At 42.7% G+C, this 22,959-nt stretch overlaps 1 protein-coding gene across 6 annotated transcripts in view; it reads right to left on the bottom strand.

Moving 5' to 3' along the window:
• The window catches only part of LOC138758014 (uncharacterized protein YagA-like), a 63,346-nt gene that overhangs the window by 27,723 nt on the left and 12,664 nt on the right, over nt 1-22,959 (bottom strand). Inside the window, exons 1-2 of one of the 6 annotated variants that reach the window (XR_011354058.1) lie at nt 17,384-17,637; nt 15,103-15,594 (exon numbers count right to left, since the gene is read on the bottom strand). The exons of 1 other annotated variant lie outside the window; for it this stretch is intronic. The gene's annotated coding sequence lies outside the window, so the exon portion shown is untranslated. Of the gene's footprint in view, nt 1-15,102; nt 15,595-17,383; nt 17,638-22,959 lie in introns of those variants that run through there. 4 more of the 6 variants (XR_011354057.1, XM_069926267.1, XM_069926268.1 and 1 more) reach the window with 4 other exon arrangements.

Genomic DNA, 22,959 nt, shown 5'->3' with positions numbered 1-22,959 from the left:
TCCATTGGAGCGCTCACACCCCTAACGTCGAGGTACTCGAGATGGCAGAGGTCGACAGCATCGAGTCCACGCTGCTGAAGATCCAGCTGCGCTGGATGGGTCACGTCTCCAGAATGGAGGACCATCGCCTTCCCAAGATCGTATTATATGGCGAGCTCTCCACTGGCCACCGTGACAGAGGTGCACCAAAGAAAAGGTACAAGGACTGCCTAAAGAAATCTCTTGGTGCCTGCCACATTGACCACTGCCAGTGGGCTGATTACGCCTCAAACCGTGCATCTTGGCGCCTCACAGTTTGGCGGGCAGCAGCCTCCTTTGAAGAAGACCGCAGAGCCCACCTCACTGACAAAAGGCAAAGGAGGAAAAACCCAACACCCAACCCCAACCAACCAATTTTCCCTTGCAACCGCTGCAATCGTGTCTGCCTGTCCCGCATCGGACTGGCCAGCCACAAACGAGCCTGCAGCTGACGTGGACTTTTTACCCCCTCCATAAATCTTCATCCGCGAAGCCAAGCCAAAGAAGGAGATCTAAAATATATTTAATGAACCTGCCTCTACTGCCCTCTGTGCAATGAATTCCACAGATTCACCACTCTCTGGGTAAAGAAATTCCTCCTCATCTCGGTCCTAAATGGTTTGCCTATTATCCTCAAACCATGGCCCCGGGTTCTGGATTTTCCCATCATTGGAAACATCCCATCTGCATCCATTCTGTCCAGTCCTGCCAGAATTTTATATGTCTCTATGAGATCCCCTCTCAATCTTCTAAACTCCAGGGAGTACAATCCCAATTTGCGCAATCTTTCCTCACAAGTCATTCCTGCCATTCCAGGTATCAGCCTGGTGAATCGCCTCTGCACTCCCTCCATTGCAAGAACATCCTTCCTTAGATCTTTGGCTTGGCTTCGCGGACGAAGATTTATGGAGGGGGTAAAAAGTCCACGTCAGCTGCAGACTCGTTTGTGGCTGACAAGTCCGATGCGGGACAGGCAGACACTGTTGCAGCGATTGCAAGGGAAAATTGGTTGGTTGGGGTTGGGTGTTGGGTTTTTCCTCCTTTGCCTTTTGTCAGTGAGGTGGGCTCTGTGGTCTTCTTCAAAGGAGGTTGCTGCCCGCCAAACTGTGAGGCGCCAAGATGCACGTTTTGAGGCGTTATCAGCCCACTGGCGGTGGTCAATGTGACCAAAACTGCACACAATACTCCAGGTGGGGTCTCACCAAGGCCCTGTACAGCTGCAGTAAGGTATCCTTGTTCCTATACTCAAACCCTTTTGATATGAAGGCCAACATACCATTTGCCTTTTTAACTGCCTGCTATACCTGGATGCTCGCCTTCAGAGACTGATGTACAAGTACCCCTAGGTCTCTCTGCACTTCCCCATCTCTTAATCTATTGCCATTCAAATAGTAATCTGCCCTCCGGTTTGTATTACCAAAGTGGATAACCTCACATTTATCCACATTGTAGTGCATTTGCCATGTATCTGCCCAGTCCCTCAATTTATCCAAACCACACTGGAGCTTCCTGACCCCCTCTTCCATGCACACAACCCCTCCTAGCTTAGTGTCATCTGGAAATTTGGAGATATTACATCCAATCCCCTCATCCAGATCATTAATGTAAATTGTGAACAGCTGGGGTCCCAGTACAGATCCCTGTGGCACCCCACTGGTCACCGCCTGCCACTCAGAAAGCAAGCCATTTATCCCAACTCTCTGTCTTCTACCTGCCAACCAGTTCTCAATCCACATCAATACTTTGCCCCCAATCCCATGAGCCTTGATTTTGGAAGCCAGTTGTTTATGCGGGACCTTATCGAAGGCCTTTTGGAAGTCCAGGTATACCACATCTACTGGCTCTCCCCCCATCTATTTTACCTGTCACCATCTCAACGAATTCCAATAGATTTGTCAAGCACGATTTACCTTTTGTAAATCCATGCTTCGCTTTTACATCCTTAATAATGGATTCCATCATTTTGCCCACTACTGATGTAAGGCACACTGACCAATAATTCCCCGCTTTTTCTCTACCCCCCTTTTTAAATAGTGGGGTAACATTAGCTACCCTCCAATCCATGGGTACTGATCCTGAGTCTATCGAGTTCTGGAAAATAATTCTTAAAGCATCTGCTATCTGAATGGCAACTTCCTTGAGTACCCTAGGATGTAGATGATCAGGCCCTTGGGATTTATCTGCCTTCAATCCCATCAATTTCCCCAAGACCATGTCCTTAGAGATATTGATTTCTTTCAGTTCCTCCCTTGCATTACTCTCTATGTTTCCCAACATCCTTGGGAGGTTATTTGTATCCTCTCTTGTAAAAACAGAACTAAAGTAAGAATTTAATTGGTCTGCCATTTCCTTATTCCCCATTATATATTCCCCTGATTCTGACTGCAAAGGACCTACTCTGGATTTCACCAATCTTTTCCTCTTGACAAATTTATAAAAGCTTTTGCAGTCGGTTTTTATATTTGCCGCAAGCTTACTTTCGTAATTTATTTTTGCTCTCTTGATTAATCCCTTTGTCCTCCTTTGGTGCATCTTGAACTGCTCCCAGTCTTCGGTTGTGGTACTTTTTTTGGCCAATTGATATGCTGTCTCTTTGGATCTAATGCTGTCTCTAATTTCCCTTGTTATCCACGGTTGAGTCACCTTTTTTGGTTTATTTTTATGCCAAACCGGTATAAATGATTTTTGCAATTTCTCCATTAGATCTGTGAATGTTTTCCATTGTCTATCCACAGTCAACTCCCCCATAAACACCACCCAATCAATCTTACTCAACTCCCATCTCATACCATCATAATTCCCTTTATTTAAATTCAGGACCTTAGTCTCGGTTTTAATTTCATCACTCTCCATGTCGAGTGAGAATTCGATCATATTGTGATCGCTCCTACCCAAAGGGCCTCGCACAACAAGATTGTTGATTAGCCCCTTATCATTGCATAATACCCAATCTAAAATGGCCTGCTCCCGAGTTGGTTCCTCAACATATTGGTCTAGATAACTGTCCCGTAAACATTCAAGGAATTCCTCCTCCTCTGTATTTTTACCAATTTGACTAGTCCAATCTATATGCAAATTAAAGTCTCCCATGATGTCAGCTGTTCCCTTATTGCACGCTTTTCTAATTTCTCTTTTAATGCCTTCCCTCACCTCTACACTACTATTTGGAGGCCTATATACCATCCCCACTAACGTTTTCCGCCCCTTGCTATTCCTCAGTTCTACCCATATAGATTCCGCATCTTCTGAGTTAATATCCTTCCTGTCAATCGTGTCGGTCCCTTCTCTCACCATCAATACTATCCCACCCCCTTTTCTTTCTTGCCGATCCCTCCTAAATATCGTATACCCCGGGATGTTAAGTTCCCAGGCTTGCCCACCCTGCAGCCACGTTTCTGTAATCCCAATCAAATCATATTTGTTTATCTCAATTTCCACAGCTAATTCATCTACCTTGTTCCGAATGCTTCTGCATTAAGATATAAAGCCTTCAGATTTGCTTTTTTCACCCTCCTTGCTCTTTCTGATTTTTTACTTTTGCTGCCTAACCTAACTTTTCCTGTTTTATCTTTTCTGTCCTTTGCCCTATCATACAGGTTCCCACCCCCCTGCCAAATTAGTTTAAACCGCACCCGACGGCTGTACCAAACCTAGCTGCCAATATATTGACCCCTTTTGGGTTTAGGTGTAACCCATCCTTCTTGTAGAGGTCATGCCTTCCCCAAAAGAGATCCCAATGATCCAAGAAGTCAAAACCCTGTCCTTTACACCAGCCCCTCAGCCACACATTCATTTTTCTTAACCTTCCATTTTTGTCCTCAGTTGCACTTGGCACAGGTAGCAAACCAGAGATCACCACCCTGGCTGTCCTATTTCTTAGTTTCTGTCCTAGCTCTCTGTAATCTTTTTTCAGTACTTCCTCCTTTTTATCTATGTCATTGGTACTCACATGTACCAAGACATCAGGCTGTTCGCCTTCCCCTTTTAGAATACCCTGGACCCGATTTGAGATATCCCGCACCCTTGCACCAGGGAGGCAGCACACCATGCAGGCATACCTATCTGGCTCACAGAATCTCCTGTCTGTATTTCTGACAATGGAGTCCCCAATGACCACTGCATTCCTCTTTACCTTTTGGTCCACCATGCCAGGCTCAGTGCCAGCGACCTGGTCACTGCTGCCAGCTTCTGTCAGGTCATCTCCCACAACAGCATCCAACAAAATATACCTGTTACTGAGAGGGATATTCATAGGTGTGCTCTCTATTTTCCTGGTATTTTTCTTCCCACCCCTGACAGTTACCCACTTACCTGACACATCTGGTCTTGGGGTAACTATGTCCCTGAAAGTTGAATCTATCAACTCCTCACTCTCCCTTACCAGCTGTAGGTCCTCAAGTTGCAGCTCCAGTTCCCCAACTCGATCCTTAAGGAACTGCATCTCGGTGCACCTGACGCAGATGTGGCTATTTGGGAGGGTGGGACTCACCCATGGTTCGCACATCTGACATCCAGTACAAACCACTAACCCCATAGGCATGAGTGAGCTAAAATAATGCCACTTACCCTTCTCCTCGCCTGCTTTTGCCTAAGCCTGTTGAGCCAAAGGCTGGAAGTCCCACTCCTTCAGTGCCCCACTCACTCAGTGCACCGCTCCTCGCTGGGCGCTCCCTCCCCTTTTACTCCTTTTACTGGCCCCTTGACCAATTAACCTTGACCAATTAACCTAACACCGTATGGTTTGGAGGTGGGAAGAAAAATGGAGCACTAGGCGAAAACCCACTCAGTAAATGGAAGAATGTACAAACTCCTTACAGACAATGTTAGATTTGAACATGGACTGCTGGCACTCTAACTGCTGCACTAACTGTGCCAGCCTTAGCCAAATCTGTAGCTTAAGAAGAACAAGAGAAAATGTACATAAGATTTTCTCTGACATTTTTCATCCTTCATCTAAGGGTACCAAATTTCCAAGCTTGTTGCTCCGTGTAGGCCAGCAGAGACCAAACAAAACTTTGGAACTCCTGTTGCATTCATTTAACAAAGTGAATTGGGAGGAAATATGCCACTTTTACACTTTGGAAATTCAAAGGAGAATTGGACAGATATAAATGGAAGACAGACTGAATAATGTCAACATATCAATCACCTATCCCCTACCAATGAAACTAACAATGACTGCATCAAGAGGAAGGAAAGTGGTGTGGGCAAATTTCACTGCTGAGACTTTTCTGGAAACCTTCACCTACACCATTTAACTTGCACAATAAGTTGGTGGAAAAGAGTTCTGTCAGCAACAATACAGATTCATTGGGAGCACAGTGACTATTGACCATCAAGATTTTCTTAACCAACAAGAATTCAAGATTGAAATAGAGATGGATGATAGGGAATATATATAAAATCAGGATGAGAAACAGAAATAAGTTGAGGGAATGGAACATTGGAACAAAGTAATCACAAAAAGAAAAATTGACAACAATTAATATTTTACATTTTAAAATGAGCCATTCTCTTTTCTGGGTGAGAGATTAATTATCATTGCATTAAAGATTAATAGGTCACTAAAGGGTATAAACTGTTGATAAATCATGAGTTTAATGGCTAATTCATGTGGGAATTCAGCTAGAGATTAATAATGACAACTGAGGGATTGATAGTATTTGCTTGAAAAGAGACAGTGGGTTATATCAACCAATAAGTTATGGGAACAATATCACTCAATCCCTATGAATTGCTGTCTGCCCATTAAAGTATGGGAAGTGCCATTCTTAGTTTATTTCAATCAAAATCTTAGAAGGGTTTTCAAATGTGAAAGTACTGCATATTTTCAACAATTACACCTTCAAGAGATTAAGTAAAATACAATAGAGGAGAGAAGATTTGTATGGCCTGTATTGGAGGTCTGAAATATTGTTTACACTTTGCAATGAAATTATAGGATATGGTCACTCTCCCATTTAACCAATTAGCATAGTAATTGTACATTTGAAATGTTGTACTGCAGATAATGAATTAAACATTATTTGGTGCAAATGACTGCACATGTCAAAATATGAAGTATGAGAGTACCACGTGGAGATCGGAGAAAAATGAGAAACCTTCCAAACCAATAGTTAGTTCTGCCTGTATCAAACAGCACGCAAACTAATGAAGACTTCTTCTGCTATTTAATTAGCTTCTGGATTGTGCTTGATTATTAATGGAACTCTGTACCATTAAAACTACTTGTGAGACTGAACAAGAATTGTTTTAATGCAAATGGACAATTGTGAATGAGCACGAGAATAATTAAACAATACACTTTAAGTAAATATGGAATTCTTCTAACAATTCAGATGGACTTGTAATATGCAATGAAATACTGTTTTATTACAATGACAATAAATTAAATTTGGAATCTTGAACTTGCATTTCAGGTGACCATTCCCTTGGGGGGGGAATACCATTGCAAAAAATGAAGGGACTTTCATAAGATTCTTTTTATTTTCACAGTAAGGTGTACCCTAGCATTCATTATTGTTTAAAATTTATTACATCAGGATTTGGCATGTTTTGGAGTCTAGGAATCTCTTGACCATAAGCAGTTCCAACATTTACCATTTAAAGATTGCTTCTAGAAGAAATGTCAAACTATTCTGTTTGCAATGTTCCCCACATCAACATCATAGTATTTGAGAAAACTTATCCCTAGTTTATATTTGATCATTAAACAGACTAAGTTGAGTCCATCTTTAGAGATCATTTGCACACTCACTATTAAACTGTGACTAAACTGATGCAATCAGCATGTTAACTTTATGCTGCTTGTTCATTAATTGAACTACTTAAAACCATCCTTGGTTGTTTATAGCATCAGTAGAGGTCCCAATTTTGTTCATGCTGAGCACCAGTTACAGTCAGAATACATTACATTGCAAGCAAAATCTTCGCTAGGATTCTCCTAAATAGAATAATACCTAGTGTCGCCGAAAATGTTCTCCCAGAATCACAGTGCGACTTTCGCGCAAACAGAAGAACTACTGACATGGTCTTTGCCCTCAGACAGCTCCAAGAAAAGTGCAGAGAACAAAACAAAGGACTCTACATCACCTTTGTTGACCTCACCAAAGCCTTCGACACCGTGAGCAGGAAAGGGCTTTGGCAAATACTAGAGCGTCTCAGATGCCCCCCAATGTTCCTCAACATGGTTATCCAACTGCACGAAAACCAACAAGGTCGGGTCAGATACAGCAATGAGCTCTCTGAACCCTTCTCCATTAACAATGGCTTGAAGCAAGGCTGTGTTCTCGCACCAACCCTCTTTTCAATCTTCTTCAGCATGATGCTGAAACAAGCCATGAAAGACCTCAACAATGAAGACGCTGTTTACATCTGGTACCGCACGGATGGCAGTCTCTTCAATCTGAGGCGCCTGCAAGCTCACACCAAGACACAAGAGCAACTTGTCCGTGAACTACTCTTTGCAGACAATGCCGCTTTAGTTGCCCATTCAGAGCCAGCTCTTCAGCATTTGACGTCCTGTTTTGCAGAAACTGCCAAAATGTTTGGCCTGGAAGTCAGCCTGAAGAAAACTGAGGTCCTCCATCAGCCAGCTCCCCACCATGACTACCAGCCCCCCCCACATCTCCATCGGGCACACAAAGCTCAAAACGGTCACCCAGTTTACCTATCTCGGCTGCACCATTTCATCGGATGCAAGGCTCGACAACAAAATAGACAACAGACTCGCCAAGGAAAATAGCGCCTTTGGAAGACTACACAAAAGAGTCTGGAAAAACAACCAACTGAAAAACCTTGCAAAGATTAGCGTATACAGAGCCATTGTCATACCCACACTCCTGTTTGGCTCCGAATCATAGGTCCTTTGCAGGCATCACCTACGGTTCCTAGAACGCTTCCATCAGCGTTGTCTCCACTCCATCGTCAACATTCATTGGAGCGACTTCATCTCCAACATCGAAGTACTCGAGATGGCAGAGGCCGACAGCATCGAATCCACGCTGTTGAAGATCCAACTGCGTGGGTCACGTCTCCAGAATGGAGGACCTTCGCCTTCCCAAGATCGTGTTGTATGGCGAGCTCTCCACTGGCCACCGAGACAAGAGGTGCATCAAAGAAGAGATACAAGGACTGCCTAAAGAAAGCTCTTGGTGGCTGTCACATTGACCACCGCCAGTGGGCTGATCTCGCCTCAAACCATGCATCTTGGCGCGTCACAGTTCGGCGGGCAGCAACCTCCTTTGAAGAAGACCGCAGAGCCCACCTCACTGACAAAAGCAAAGGAGGAAAAACCCAACACCCAACCCCAACCCACCAATTTTCCCTTGCAACCGCTGCAACCGTGTCTGCCTGTCCCGCATCGGACTTGTCAGGCACAAACGAGCCTGCAGCTGACGTAGACTTTACCCCTCCATAAAGCTTTGTCCGCGAAGCCAAGCCAAAGAAAAACATTACTTATAGCCAGTATTTTGTCAGGAACAGGCTGTGGAAGGCATACTGATGACAATACAGACAAGTAGTATTTTTTTAAAAATCAATCAAAAGAGAGGGCAGGCTGTACAATTTTCAACACTGTACTTCAGAACCTGTTGGAAAAGGAACAGAGGTGCTCTGTCACTAAGGAGACCAGAAGAACCTCCAGAAGCACTTTGAAGTCTTAGATAAAGAACCTCTGGGAAATGGACAGGGCTCCTCGGTTTATGAATGACTTAAGTTACAGAAATTTGACATTTGCTAAATTCTCTCATACATTTTAAAACTTTTTCCAAATAAATAATAATCACAATGTATATTGGTATTCAATATTGAATGGATAAAATATATATTCCATTAGTTTAATTATAGGTTAAATTGAAATTGTTGAATGAAACAAAAGAATTATGGGAAGTGGATGGAGATGGGTGGCTCACCATGAAAATGGATCCTTCTGACTTATGGAGAAATCAACTTAAGAACAATTCTCAGAATTAAATTCCTGTCACCAGGGTCTGTCTCCAATATTCTCACACTAACTCTGTGAGAGTCTCATATTTATGAAACTTTATTTATTTGTATATATGAATATTTGTTCTGTACATGTATTGTTATTCTGTATATGGCTGTGTGCGAGTTTTGCGCTGAGGATTGGAGAATGCGGTTTCAAGTTATACTTCTGCAATCAGATGACAATAAACTTTGAATATTTAAAAAAATACATTGTAACATTTTAAATATACAATATATTAAACTTTTTCTTACAAACACAATAAACAAAAACTAAAAACTGTTCCTCTGTCTGTCTTCTCCCCACACCCCACCCCAAAACCTGTAACATACAGTTCACTGTCAGAGGCCCATTTCAAATAAACGGATTTTTTTGGAGAACTTGTCATTTTTAAAAACAGCCTAGTATTGTAGCATTAATAAAAGCTCTCACGACAGGAGGGAGAACATGCGCTTTTATTGGCTTATAACTGAGGGTAGGGTCTTACAGTGGACTTCAGATGGGCTCAGGGTTTAGGTGGGAAACCAGGATTATATATGCATAGATGGAGGCAGAATCAGGAGGTGAAGCCAGCCATCATTATAACACACCACCAGTGAATCTCAGCTCACTGCAAGTAGCAACAACAAATCACTTGTAACAGTGTTTAAACAACAAGGGAATGCTTTTTAAGCATTAAAATAAAGTTTAATTGTCACCAAAAAAATGCTGGCCACACCAATCACTGACTCCTCCACATCAAGGCCCCACTTGTGCCCGGGAGTCCAAGGCTGCTGTTCCTGCCCATGAGCTTGAGGTCCCTGCTGCTGCCGCTACTGGGGGCCTGAGCTCCACTGCATTGCTGACAGTGGTGGAAGTCTGAAGTCCTCTGCACTACTGCCACCACTGGGAACCTGACATCCCCAGTCAGTTCGGCTCTTTTTTAAAAAAAAAATTGGATAAATGAGGATTTCAGATATCCTCATTTATTTGAATTTTTTAAAAAATTGGATAGCTGAGGATTTTGGAGAATCCAATTTTTGGATAATCGGAGTTGTACAGTATATATAGTTGGGGATACTGTTTTTGTATATATAATAGTTTCTTTTATACCTTTGATCCTTTTTATTACAGTATCTGGGCCTCTATGTGGTAGATAAGTATAAACTTGACTTTACAAATGTATACCCAGTCAGCCAACATCTTCCAAAGCTCTACAAGCTACAGATAGTGCTTAGGGCAACATTCCCCAACCAAATTTACTAAGTTTTCATGAACTCCATGTGGCCTGATGGATTCCATGCCAATATAATCCTCACATCTATATCACACTGCTCTAAATATCTTCCATCACACACTTCTGCTCTCTTCCAGAATGATGGATGGACAAGCGGCAGAAGTAAGGAGGCTGTGGACCAAAATGAATGTTATCTTGTTCATTATTAAATGGTGACAGTTTTGGTGAAACCCATGGAAAATTACTATTGATTCTTAATAATAAATGCTGCCTTAAAATAGTTACTACTTTCGTGATTTTATGCTCTTCTGGATACAGCAAAGTCTGAAGAGAGTTCCAGAGAGAGGCAATTTGTGGAGAGTCTTTGAATAAGGATGACTTTTGAACCCCCTTAACTCTTTGTCTGCAAATGTTAGGAATGCACAGAGAACACACAATTCCCAACGATGCTGCTCTCTAATTGCACTTCATCCTTCTTCAGTCATTTGTTCAGATTCACAAACTGGCACCACTGACATGGAGAATGACTGCTCCAGTAGAGGCCTCTCCTTTGTCATGATGCTAAACTCTTTTTCATCAGCTCCATCTCCATGCTTACTTCCACAACTATGATCCTTCACCCCCCACCCCACTACAGATCTCTTCTCCCATTTTAAACCACCTTCCTCCTCCTCCAAGTTTTCTGCCTACTCTGGACCTTTATATTTCCAACTGTCAGCAAGATATCAACCGTATAGACTTCACTACTCCCCTCACTCATTCAAATTTCACCTTCTCGGAACGCCTGACTCTCCACTGTCTCCATGCCAATCTGAACCTCACCATCAAACCTGCAGACGAGGGTGGTGCTGTTGTGGTCTGGCGCACTGATATCTATCTGGCTGAAGCCAGACAACAACTTTCAGACACCTCCTCTTACTTACCGCACAACAGGACCCCACAAAAACTCATCGAACCACTGTATCATGCACCATCACGTCCGGTCACTTCCCTGGCACAGCCTCCAAACTTGTAGTTTCCCAACCCCATACCTCCTTTTTCTACCTCCTACCTAAGATCCACAAACCCAATTGTCCCAGCAGACCCATCATGTTCATGTGCTCCTGCACCATCCCCCCCCCTCCCCCAAATTGGTCTCCACTTACCTCATCTCAGTTTTTCCCCCAGTTCCAGTTCCTCTCCACCTACAGGACACTTCACATGCCCTCCATCACTTCAAATTTTTCAGTTTCCTGAACTTGATTGCCTCATGTTTACCATGAATATCCAATCCCTATACACCTCCATTCCCCATAATGAAGGCCTCCAAGTCTTTCATTTTTTTCAGGACATAAGAACCAACCAGTCCCCCTCCACCACCACCCTCCTTTAGCTGGCAGAACTTGTGCTCACTCTCAATAATTTGTCTTTTGACTCATCCCACTTTCTCCAGATTAAAGGAATAGCCATGGATACCCTCATGTGTCCCAACTATGTTTACCTTTTTGTTGACTACATAGAGGAATCCATGCTACAAGCCTACACAAGCAAAGCCACTCAACTCTTCCTCTGCTATATCGATGACTAATTAGATGCTGCCTCATGTACTCATGATGAACTAATTGTCTTCATCCACTTGGCTGCCAAATTCCACCCTGACTTCAAATTCGCTTGGTCCATATCTAGCAACACTTTCACTTTCCTCAATCTCTCTGCCTCAATCCTAGGAGACAAGCACCCACAGCTACCTCAATAACGCCTCGTCCCACTCTATCCTCTGTAAAGGATTCCATTCAATTCTCTCAATTCCTCCGTCTTTGTCGCATCTGCACCCAGGATGAGGACTTCCATGCCAGATCACCAGAGATGTCCTCCTTCTTCAAACAATGTGGCTTTCCCTCTCCCACCATCAACTCTGTACTCAACTGCATATCCTCCATTACCCATTTATTTGTCCTGGCCCCTTCCAGAACAAGGACAGGATTCCTCATCCTCACCTTCCACCCCACCGGCCTCCAGATCCAACATATCCCCTTCCACCATTTCCACCACTTACTACATGATCTCACCACTAGATACATATTCCCCTCTCCGCCTTCCACAGGGACCACTCCCTCCGTGACTCCCTTGTCTACTCCTCCTTCCCCACCGATTGTCCCCTTGGAACCTAGCCCTGTGACAGCAGGAGATGTTCCCTTTGTGGCCACACCTCTTTTCTCACCACCATTCAGGGCTCTGAACAGTCCTTCCAAGTGAAGCAACATTTCACATGAAGCAGCAGGGGTCACCTACTGCATCTGGTGCTCCCATTGTGGCCTCCTAAACATTGAGAGACTGGGAGATCACTTAGATCTTTGAATCAAATGTTCATACTGATATGTTTGTAATGTATTATATCGTAACTTCAATTTAGTTAAAACTGCTTTATTATCCTTGTACAATTCCTCTGAAATTCTTTTTCCAAGTCTCCTTCTGTTTTTTCAACATCTGACTCTCTGCCAAAAATTCATTCTTTTCTTTTGAAGTAAAACTAATAATTTGACCACGTAAAAAGGCCTTTAAATCATCCCATAAAGTAAAATTACTCTGAACTGAATTCCTGTTCAAATCTAGGAAAGAAGCAATTTGATCCTTAATAAATTTTACAAATTCCGGCTTTTTCAGTAACAGTGCATTAAACCACTAATGAATAGTTAAATGAGTGACTTCTGGCCCAACACAAGAAATAAGTAACAATGAATGGTCAGAAACTATTCTACTCTTCAGCTTGAGTAAAATGCATTTGCAAATGTGCTGATGCCAAAAATAAATCAATCCTTGAAAATGAATCATGGCGCGAAGAATAAAATGAAAAATCTTTCTCAGTAAGATTTAGTCTTCTCCAAACCTCTATCAAATTTAAGTCTTTCATCAGAGAAACCATTTGGACCGCTGCTTTTGACTTTTTCAGTTTTCGGAGATTTATCTAATAATGGATCTAATACACAATTAAAATCTCCCCCAATCAAGATATTTTCCTCAGCTTGACTCAGAGTTAAAGTTTCAGACATAAATTTCTCATTGTCAACATTAGGCACATACACATTTTACAAAGACCATGACTTGACAAACAATTCATCATTAAGATTCGACCAACTGTTTCCACCGAGGATTCAAATTCAAATGGCATTTTCTTATGAATCAAAATCAACACTCCTTGTGCTTTCGAATTAAAAGGCCGATTGGGAGACTATGTGTTTTGATGGTGTGACTAAATTGCTTAATGTAAGATATAGTATGGTTGATTATGATTTTTTGCATCAGTTGTATCTGACTCCTGAGAAATTGAAAAACTATGGATTGAGTAATTCAGAAGTGTGTTTTAGATGTAGGTTATGTGCAGGAACATTTTTACACTCAGTCTGGCTTTGTGATAAGGTTCAACCATTTTGGCAAAATATTAGGGAATTTCTTCAAAAATTGTTAGAGATCAAATTTTTACTAGATCCAAAAAATTTTTTTGTTGGGTTGTACTGCCCCATTTACTGATTTGGGGTTGGACAAGTTTCAGACAGCTTTTCTTCGTCTAGCATTGGCTGTTGCTCGTAAATGTGTTGTGATTCCATGGAAAGATGAGGCTGAGGTAAATGCAACTCGTTGGCAGAATGAGTTGAGGTCTTGTATTTATATGGAGAAAATAACATATAATTTGAATGATAACTATGACTTTTTTATTAAGATGTGGTCGCCATATTTGAAATGTATGAGTTTTGTAAAATCTTAAATTGTTAAATGTGTTTTATTAATGATGTTTTTTGTTTGCTTCCCTTGCGGGGTTTGCTGAGGGTGGATGGAGGGGGATGGGTTTGTTGTAGTTTTTCATTTTTATATTAAGGACTTTGTATAAGATTTTTCTTGAAAAAATTTAAATTAATTTAAAAAAAATTTAAAAAAAAGACTGGGAGATCACTTTGTTGAGCTCCTCAGCTCTGTCCACCACAATAGCATGGATTTCCCAGTGGGCACCCATTTTAATTCGCCATCCTATTCCCTTTCTGACATGTCTGTCCATGGTCTCGTGCGCTCAGACTAAGGCCATCTATAAATTGGAGGCACATCACCTCATCTTCCAATTCCAACCGGATAGCATTAATATCGACTTCTCTGGCTCATCCTCATTCACACAACCCCTTAATTTTTCTTGCTCCTCTCTCCCACTGTCTGGCATCTGCCTGTCCGTTACCTCTGTTTGTCATATGTCACCTCTGCCTGTCCCATGTTGGGCCTCTGCTTCACCCTTCCCACTATGTCCCCTTGATAGTACATCTTACTAACCACTCAGTTTTGATGAAGTTTTGACCACTGCTTTCCTCCCACTGATGCTACTTGACCTGCTGAGTTTCTCCAGCAGATTGTTTGGCATCAGATTTGAGCATCCTGTGTGTCTTGAGTCTAATGACTGGTCAAGTTCTGCTGTACAGGTCATAACATTTTAATTATATGGACGACCATTGAAGAATAGGAAGAGGAGAATGAAGAATATGTATTAGTTTATCCTATTTTTAATCCTTTAACTTAATTCTAATCGTCCTGTATTTTATCATTTAAAACACACAGTATTTCCTCTTTACATCACACTTTGTAGCATTCTTGACATGTCTTTTGCCTCTGCATCTCCAATATTTTTAGCATTAGGCCTTTCTTGGTTTTATAGTACAACAGGATTTACACTTTTAAACAGGAACGTCTGGATATTCTATTGTTGCTCAATGCACAGAATTTATAATCTTTTAATGTACCATTAGTGTCTTATCCTGGCCTCTTCCTCACATTTAATACCGATTAGCATTCCACATCTGTCATTAAACAATCAATGAGTCAATGCAATATTGTTCTGCTAATATTTCAAATGAATACCAGAGTATTTGAGCAGAGTGCATATTATTTATTTCAGCCGCAGAAAATTGTATATTTCAGTCTATGGCCCACTGCTCAAAACCAGGAAACCCACTAACGTCATTTGCTGCTTATCATTTCATTCACCTTCAACTTCTGTCTTGATTTTTTTTTTCCTCTGGTCAGTTAATCATTCAATATTCCCATCTGATATCTTGCTCCAGAATTCACCAGATGAGTTTCTGATCTTGAGATGACATAATCCCAAGTCTTCATATGAGCTGTAGATATGTTTGATTTCATCCCTGTGTATTGTGCAGTACTTCTTTGCAAAAGATGATAGAGAGATAGGAAATCTCATGAGAGGTGATGAATTTGAACATTTCATTCAGAAGTGACAGAAGCAGGTCTTTCAATTCAGATCTTAGTTATCATCTCTACCTGGCATCCAAATCTTGCTTATCCATTGAAACCAACTTTGAGCAGGTTCAGATTTTTAAAAAAATTTATACCATTATACCTGAGGAAAAAAAAATTATTTCAACAGAGCTAAAAATAGACAGCAGAACTGAAAAATGTATGATGTGTTCTTCTTAAACAATTATTGAATGAATTAAATCTGACTCCCGAGATATTATGGTAGATGCAATCGAGCAACTGATTAATGGACGTGTTTAAAATTATTCACAATGGTACATCAACAAAAATATGATAGCATTTAAAACAAATAAAATAGCACAGAAGCTTTTCAAGTTTCCAATATTTTATCCCGCTATGTTAATTCAAGGGCCCTGCAATGCAGAAAAGAACCTGTGGATCCAAAGTGGGTATAACAAATGTGTGTCAGCAGGATTTAACAAGTCTATCGAATGACATTCTTGTCAGCCTTTAAAAAATAACAAAAAAAAATAGCAGCTTAAATAAAAATCCGATGAAGTGGTATAACAGTTTGATAAAACCAGAGCACCTTGAGTACTCATTGCAATACTAGCAGTAAAGGAATGGTCACAGTTGTTATATATTTCATATGGTTTACTATAAAGTCCTCAATGAGGAAATGGATAAATATTTTTTCAGTGAGTCTTCCCTTCCATATTTGTTGGATGGTTTGTCATTTAAAAGTTGCCTTGCTGCAATAGCCGTATTATAGGCATATCAAGTCTAAAACAGACAAACAAGCTATGTTAATACTTGTTCATCTGGACATGCCCCTTGGTGACTGTGCCTGTGACCCCTCCAATAGACCTCTGAATAAAGCCATACCTCCCTCCTCAGTCCAGGACAGTTGAGTGGCATGGACATGTCTCCATTCTGTTGTTAATAAAAGCCTATCAGTTTTTATATAACTTCTAGTCTTTTGAAGTAATTGATGGTGCATCATTTTTATTAACAAGTTTTTTTTTTGATAATGGAGCAGATTTTGAAACTGTTGAAGCTGAAACTTGACCCACAATCACCTGACACATCCAACAGCTTTAAACTCTGGCTGCATTGCGTTGAAGCATTCCTGCAGGCCTCCAAGACTAGCATTCGATCAGAAAATGACAAAATGGAAGTACTGTATTCCCGGGTTGGGCGCCTGATTTATTCAATGGCCAAGGACACACAATCGTACCCAGAGGTGATGGAAATACTGAAAAGCCAGTACCTGAGGAAAGTGAACGAGATCTACACTAGGCACCTCCTGGCTACCCGAAAACAGTGACCCGGGGAATCGAGCACTGAGTACCTTCGGGTCCTGCTCCGAGATGGGTCTATGGCTGCAAGGCTGTGGCGGCAGTATTGAACATGCCGGACTTGATCAGAGATTGTTATACCACCGGCATCAGAACCAGTTGTATCTGGCAGAGACATTTGGAGCAGCGTGAGCTCAACTTACAGAGGGCAGTCATACTAGCACACATGCTCTCTAAAATGTGGACGCCTACTCAGCTGACAATGTAGCCACATCATGGTTACTGCAGGCGCTGCCATCTTGGGACGTGGGAGGGCCACAAGCGTGTGGAACACTGCCACATCCCCCCAGTGACGACCATTATAGCTGTAGGGTCGCAAGCCTGCAGAACACCGCTGCCACCATGTCGCACCAGCGACCTGACCGCGGCTGCTGTACTCCACAAGCACCCAAAGTGCTACATCTGTGGCCTGCACAAACACCCTTGTAAACGCTGCCCAGCGAAAGACGCAGTTTTCTCTAGCTGTGGAAACAAAGGGCATTGTGCAAAGGTACTTAAATCCAAGTCACCCTCTAAACCCAGCAGCACCATATGTGGGCCATGGGAGCTACCATCTTGGAATCAAACACTGACCTCCATCACATTGGATCAAGGTAGCCCTCATCAACTCACCAGATCGATGATGAACATCGAGGTAAACGGTCATGAGATGAGCTGCCTGTTCAATAGTGGGAACACAGAGCGCTTCATCCACCCCGACATGGTGCAGTGCTATTCCCTCGCAGTAACACCAGTGAGCCACAAAGCCTCTAAGTCCTATATGGCAGAGGTTTGCGGCCATTACATAGTGACTCTGACTGTGCAGGGCACAGACTGCAAAGACTTTAAACACCTCGTGATGTCACAGCTCTGCATTGTCGTGCTGCTGAGGCTGGACTTTCAATGCCACCTTAAAAGTGTGATGATGGGGTTTGATTGTTTGCCATCCCTCCCCCTCCCCACTGTCTGTAACCAGCAGTGTTTAAATTGCTCATTGCACTTCAGCAGCAAAAAAAAAAACCCTGGCCTCTCCTTCCACCGTTTCCAGCCAGCAACCTGCTGATTTCCCACCGTGCATGACCAGCGGCCTTTGAACCCTCACCTTCACCCTTCCACCGCCATTCACTAACCTCACCCACAACTGTAAACCCATTGTCACCAAAGGTAGGCAGTACAGTGCCAGGCACAGCGCCTTTATTAGGTTGGAGGTGTGGTGGCTACTCAATGAGAGGATCATTGAAGCCAGCACCAGCCCCTGGAGAACCCAAGTGGTGGTGATGAAGAATGGGGAGAAAAACAGAATGATTATTGACTGCAGTCAGACCATTAATAGATTCATGCAGCTGGACGTGTACCCTCCTCCACATATCCCATATAGTAAACCAAATCGCTCAATATCGGGTATTCTCCACTATTGATTTAAACTCGGCATACCACCAACTCCCTATCTGCCCAGAGGACCGCCAATATACTGCCTTTGAGGCAGATGGCTGCCTCTACCATTTCCTGAGGATTCCCTTTGGCGTCACCAATGGAGTCTCGATCTTCTACAGGAGATGGACCAAATGGTGGACCAGTATGAGCTGTAGGAGGCCACATTCCTGTATCTGGACAATGTCACCATTTGCAGCCATGATGTGCAGGATAATGATGCCAATCTCCAAGAATCCTTCCAGACCACCAGACTCCTCAACCTCACATACAATAAGGATAAATTTGTATTTTGCACAACCCGCATTGCCATCCTTGGCTGCATCATGGAGAACAGAGTCATTGACCTCAATCCTGACCACATACGTCCTCTTTTGGAACTCCCCTTTCGTCACAACCACTAGGTTTTGAAAAGATGCCCCGGCTTCTATGCCCAGTGGATCCCCAATTATGCAAATGAGGCCTGCTCCTTGTCAAATCTACTTCCTTTCCCCTGATGTCAGAGGCCCGTGTGGCCTTCAGCCACATCAACGTGGATATTGCCAAGGCCGGGTTGCATGCTGTGGACGAATCCATCCCATTCCAGATGGAGAGCGATGCATCCGACTTCATTCTGGCTGCCATCCTTAACCAGGCAAGTGGACCCGTAGCCTTCTTTTACTGCACCCTCCAGAGCCCAGAAATTCAACACTCCTTGGTCAAGAAGGAGGCCCACATCATTGTTGAGACATTACGGCATTGGAGGTACTACCTTGCTGGTAAACAATTTACCTTGCTGACTGACCAATGAGCAGTTGCCTTTGTCTTCAACAATCAACAATGAGGTAAAATCAAAAATGACAAGATATTGAGGTGGAGAATCAAACTTCCCACCTGCAATTACGATGTTTTGCCCTGGGTCAGGAAACTCTAAGAAACTCCAGATGCCCTATCATGCAGAACATGTGGCAGTGCAAAAATAGACTGGTTACAGGGCCTCCACAATAACCCCTGCCAGCAGGGTCAGCAGGTTCTACTTGTTTAATCAAAACCCTCAACCTACTTTACTCCATTGAGGAGATCAGGACCATGGCCAGAAATTGCCAGATCTGTGCAGAGTGCAAACCGCACTTCTATCGACTAGATGAAATGCATCTGATAAAGGCCACCCGCCCCTTTCAATGACTGAGCATCGATTTCAAGGGGCCCCTCCCTCCCCTTCTCTGACCACAACATGTACTTCCTCAATATCATTGACGAGTGCTCGTGTTTCCCATTCACCATCTGCCCAAACATGACCACTGCCACAGTCAGAGGCCCTGCATAATCTCTTCACTCTGTTTGGGTACTCCAGCTATATTCATAGTGACTGGGGGTCCTCTTTTATGAGTGACAAGCTACGTCAGTCCTTGCTGGCCAGAGGCATTGCCACGAATATGACCACCAGCTAAAACCCCCGACGGGACAGGCAAGTGGAAAGGGAGAATGCTACTGTCTGGAAGGCCATCTTCCTAGCCCTGAGGTCTAGAGGCCTTCCAATCTCCCGATGGGAAGATGTCCTCCCCGATGCACTCCACTCAATAAGATTGCTCCTATGTACTGCCACCAATGCCTCTCCATGTGGAAGGATGTTTTACTTCCCCAGGAAGTCCGCTTCAGGAACCACGCTGCCATCCTGGTTGACATCTACAGGGCCGATCCTATTCCACAAGCATTCAAGGAGACATAAGCTGTAGGAGGCCACATTCCTGTATCTGGACAATGTCACCATTTGCAGCCATTGGTTGAAAGAATCCATCTCCTCCACACTAACCCCCCAATATTGCCAACATGTCGAACCCGATGGGCGCAAGGGCACAGTTTCCCTTCAGGGCCTGGCGCCCTCAAGCATTCCCGAGACCATCGCCGACCACCCCACACCCACTTCATCCACCACTACCCACGATGCACCAGTATCGTGGCATGCTACCCCTGCCCCAGTGGATGACAAGTCAAATCAGGTGCCTCAAATATACCAAGTCACTGCTGATGGCAACATACAGGTGTCCCAGACCAACCAAGTTTTAACACTTGAACCACATCCAGCACTGCGGCGATCATTGTGGCAGACCAGACCACCCAAAAGACTTAATTTGTAAGAACATTTAATTCACTTCAACCTACTGGACTCTTTTTAAAAAGAGTGAATGTGGTAAACCACTGTATATACGTTTTGGCTGTGTAAGTACTTGTTATGGATCATCTGGACATGCCCCTCGCTGTCTGTACCTGTGGCTCCTCCCACAGTCCTCTAAATAAAGGCAACTGTGCCACATTTCCCTCCACAGTCCAGTACAGTTGACCAGCAAGGACGTGCCTCCATTCTGTTGTTAATAAAAGCCTATCAGTTTCTATTTAACTTCTAGTCTTTTGAAGTTATTGATGGTGCATCGCAAGATATTAACACCAACTAATCTGTGCCAACATTAATGCTGTATGTAAGCTTAGACCCATCTTATTTGAACTATCCACCTCAGCATTTCTATCAATTCCATTCCGTATCATACTTCTCCTTAAATGCATCTGTCATTTTCCTCTACTGTTCTCGGAGTAATACAATCTGTACTCTTACCTTTTGATGGATGGCTCCGTTCCCTTTCAACCTTATTGCTGTCTATTCTTGTAACATTTAGATTTGGTTTTACAAACAAATAAAAACTTTTTTTTGTATGAACTTCTTACATAACCTTAAAGGTGTCCATTTGGTCTTCACATGTAGACTCTTACCACTTAAATGTATTTGGCCTCATCTTTCAACACTTCAGCATCTCAGTATCTCAACAGAAAACCATTTGCAAGATATACAAATTCTATTCTCTAAACTTATCATTGATATTTTATGTATTTGGTGTTTTCTGCAAACTTAATTATGCTTTTGATTTCTGGGTCCATATCATTCATGTAGATGTCTGACAAACAGAGATCCAAGCCCCTGCTTAAAAAAAAAACCATACTAAGCCTTTTGTCTAAGTCAATGGTTCTCAATCTTTTTCTTCCCACTCACAAACCACTTTAAGTATTCCCTATCCCACAGGTGCCCTGTGATTAGTAAGGGATTGCTTAAGGTGGTATGTGAATGGAAAGAAAAAGTTTGAAAACTGTTGTAATCGTATCTAATTGACTTGTTATTTGCACAGTTTCATAACTCCAAAGGAAATGGGCCAATGACCATTTTTCTCAAGCAAAATATTTCAATAACAATTGGATCTAGAGCAGTGATTCTCAGCCTTCCCTTCCCACTCACATGCCACCTTAAGCAATCCTTTACTAGTCATAGAGCACCAATGGCATAAGGATTACTTAAAGTGGATGTGAGTGGAAAGAAAAAGGTTGAAAACCACTGGTTTAAGGACTTGGACTTAACCATCTCCTTCACTTCTGTTCAGATTTATTGTCAGAGTATCTTCATTACATCGCATACAAACCTGCGATTCTCTTTTCCCTGCAGGCGAGGCAGAATGACCACTTCATGATAGTGCAATAAAAACTGTACACAATGTAAACAAATAAAGAACTGCAAACAACTACAATTCAGAGGGAAAAAAATATACAAACAATAAAGTGCAAAAGTAAAAGTCCTTAAATGAGTCCCTGATTGAGTTGGTTGTTGAGGAGTCTGATGGTGGAGGGGTAACAGCTGTTCCTGAACCTCGTGGCGAGAATCTTGTGGCACCTATACTTCTTTCCTGATGGTAGCAGTGAGTACCGAATGTTTGCCGGGTGGTGTGGATCTTGATAATTGCTGCTGCTCTCCGACAGCAGCGTTCCCTGTAGATATTCCTTGTGGTTTTGCCTGTGATGTCCTGGGCTGTGTCCACTACCTTTTGGAGGGCTTTACACTTGGGGTATTGGTGCCCCCATACCAGACCGTGATGCAGCCAGTCAGTGCACTTTCCACCACACATCTGTAGAAATTTGCCAGGGTTTCTGTCATACCAAACTACCGCAAACTCCTGAGGAAGTAGAGGTGCTGATATTCTTTCTTCATAATTCCATTAGTGTGTTGGGTCCAGGAAAGGTCCTCCGAGATAGTGACTCCCAAGAACTTAAATTTACTCATCCTCTCCACCTCTGATCACTTAATCATAAACCTCTGATTTTCCCTTCTTGAAGGAAAAACAATCAGCTTTGTGGTTTTTGTGACATTGAGTGCGAGGTTGTTGTTTGTTCACCAACCTCCCCCCTGTACACTGACTCACTAAATAACCCACTACCATGGTATCATCAGTGAATTTGCAGATGGTGTTGTTGTCATACTAAGCCACACAGTCACTGGTATAAAGCAAGTTGAGTAGGGGGATAAGTATGCATCCTTAAGGTGCACCAGTACTGATGGAGATTGTGGAGGAGATGTTCTTACCAATCCTCACTTATTGTGGTTGGGAAGTGAGGAAATCAAGAATCCTATTACACAGTGGGCTGTTGATTCATATGTCTTGGAGTTTCCTGATCAGTTTTGAGAGGAGGATTGAATAAAATGTTGAACTATAGTCGATAAAGAGCATCCTGATGTATGCATCTTTCCTATCCAATTGTTCCAGGGCTTTGTGTAGAACCAGTGAGAGGGCATCCACTCTAGACAAGTTGCTATGATAGGCTAATTGGCATGGATGCATGCCGCCAGTCAGACAGGAGTTGATATATTTCAACCACCAGTCTTTCAAAACATTTCATTACTATTAATGTGAGTACCACTGGTTGATAGACATTAAAGCAGGCTA

The sequence above is a fragment of the Narcine bancroftii genome, chromosome 3 (assembly GCF_036971445.1).
Source record: "Narcine bancroftii isolate sNarBan1 chromosome 3, sNarBan1.hap1, whole genome shotgun sequence".
Taxonomy (NCBI): Eukaryota; Metazoa; Chordata; class Chondrichthyes; order Torpediniformes; family Narcinidae; genus Narcine; species Narcine bancroftii.
The sequence above is the reverse complement of the archived record's forward strand: the minus strand, read 5'-3'. Positions and strand labels throughout refer to the sequence as shown.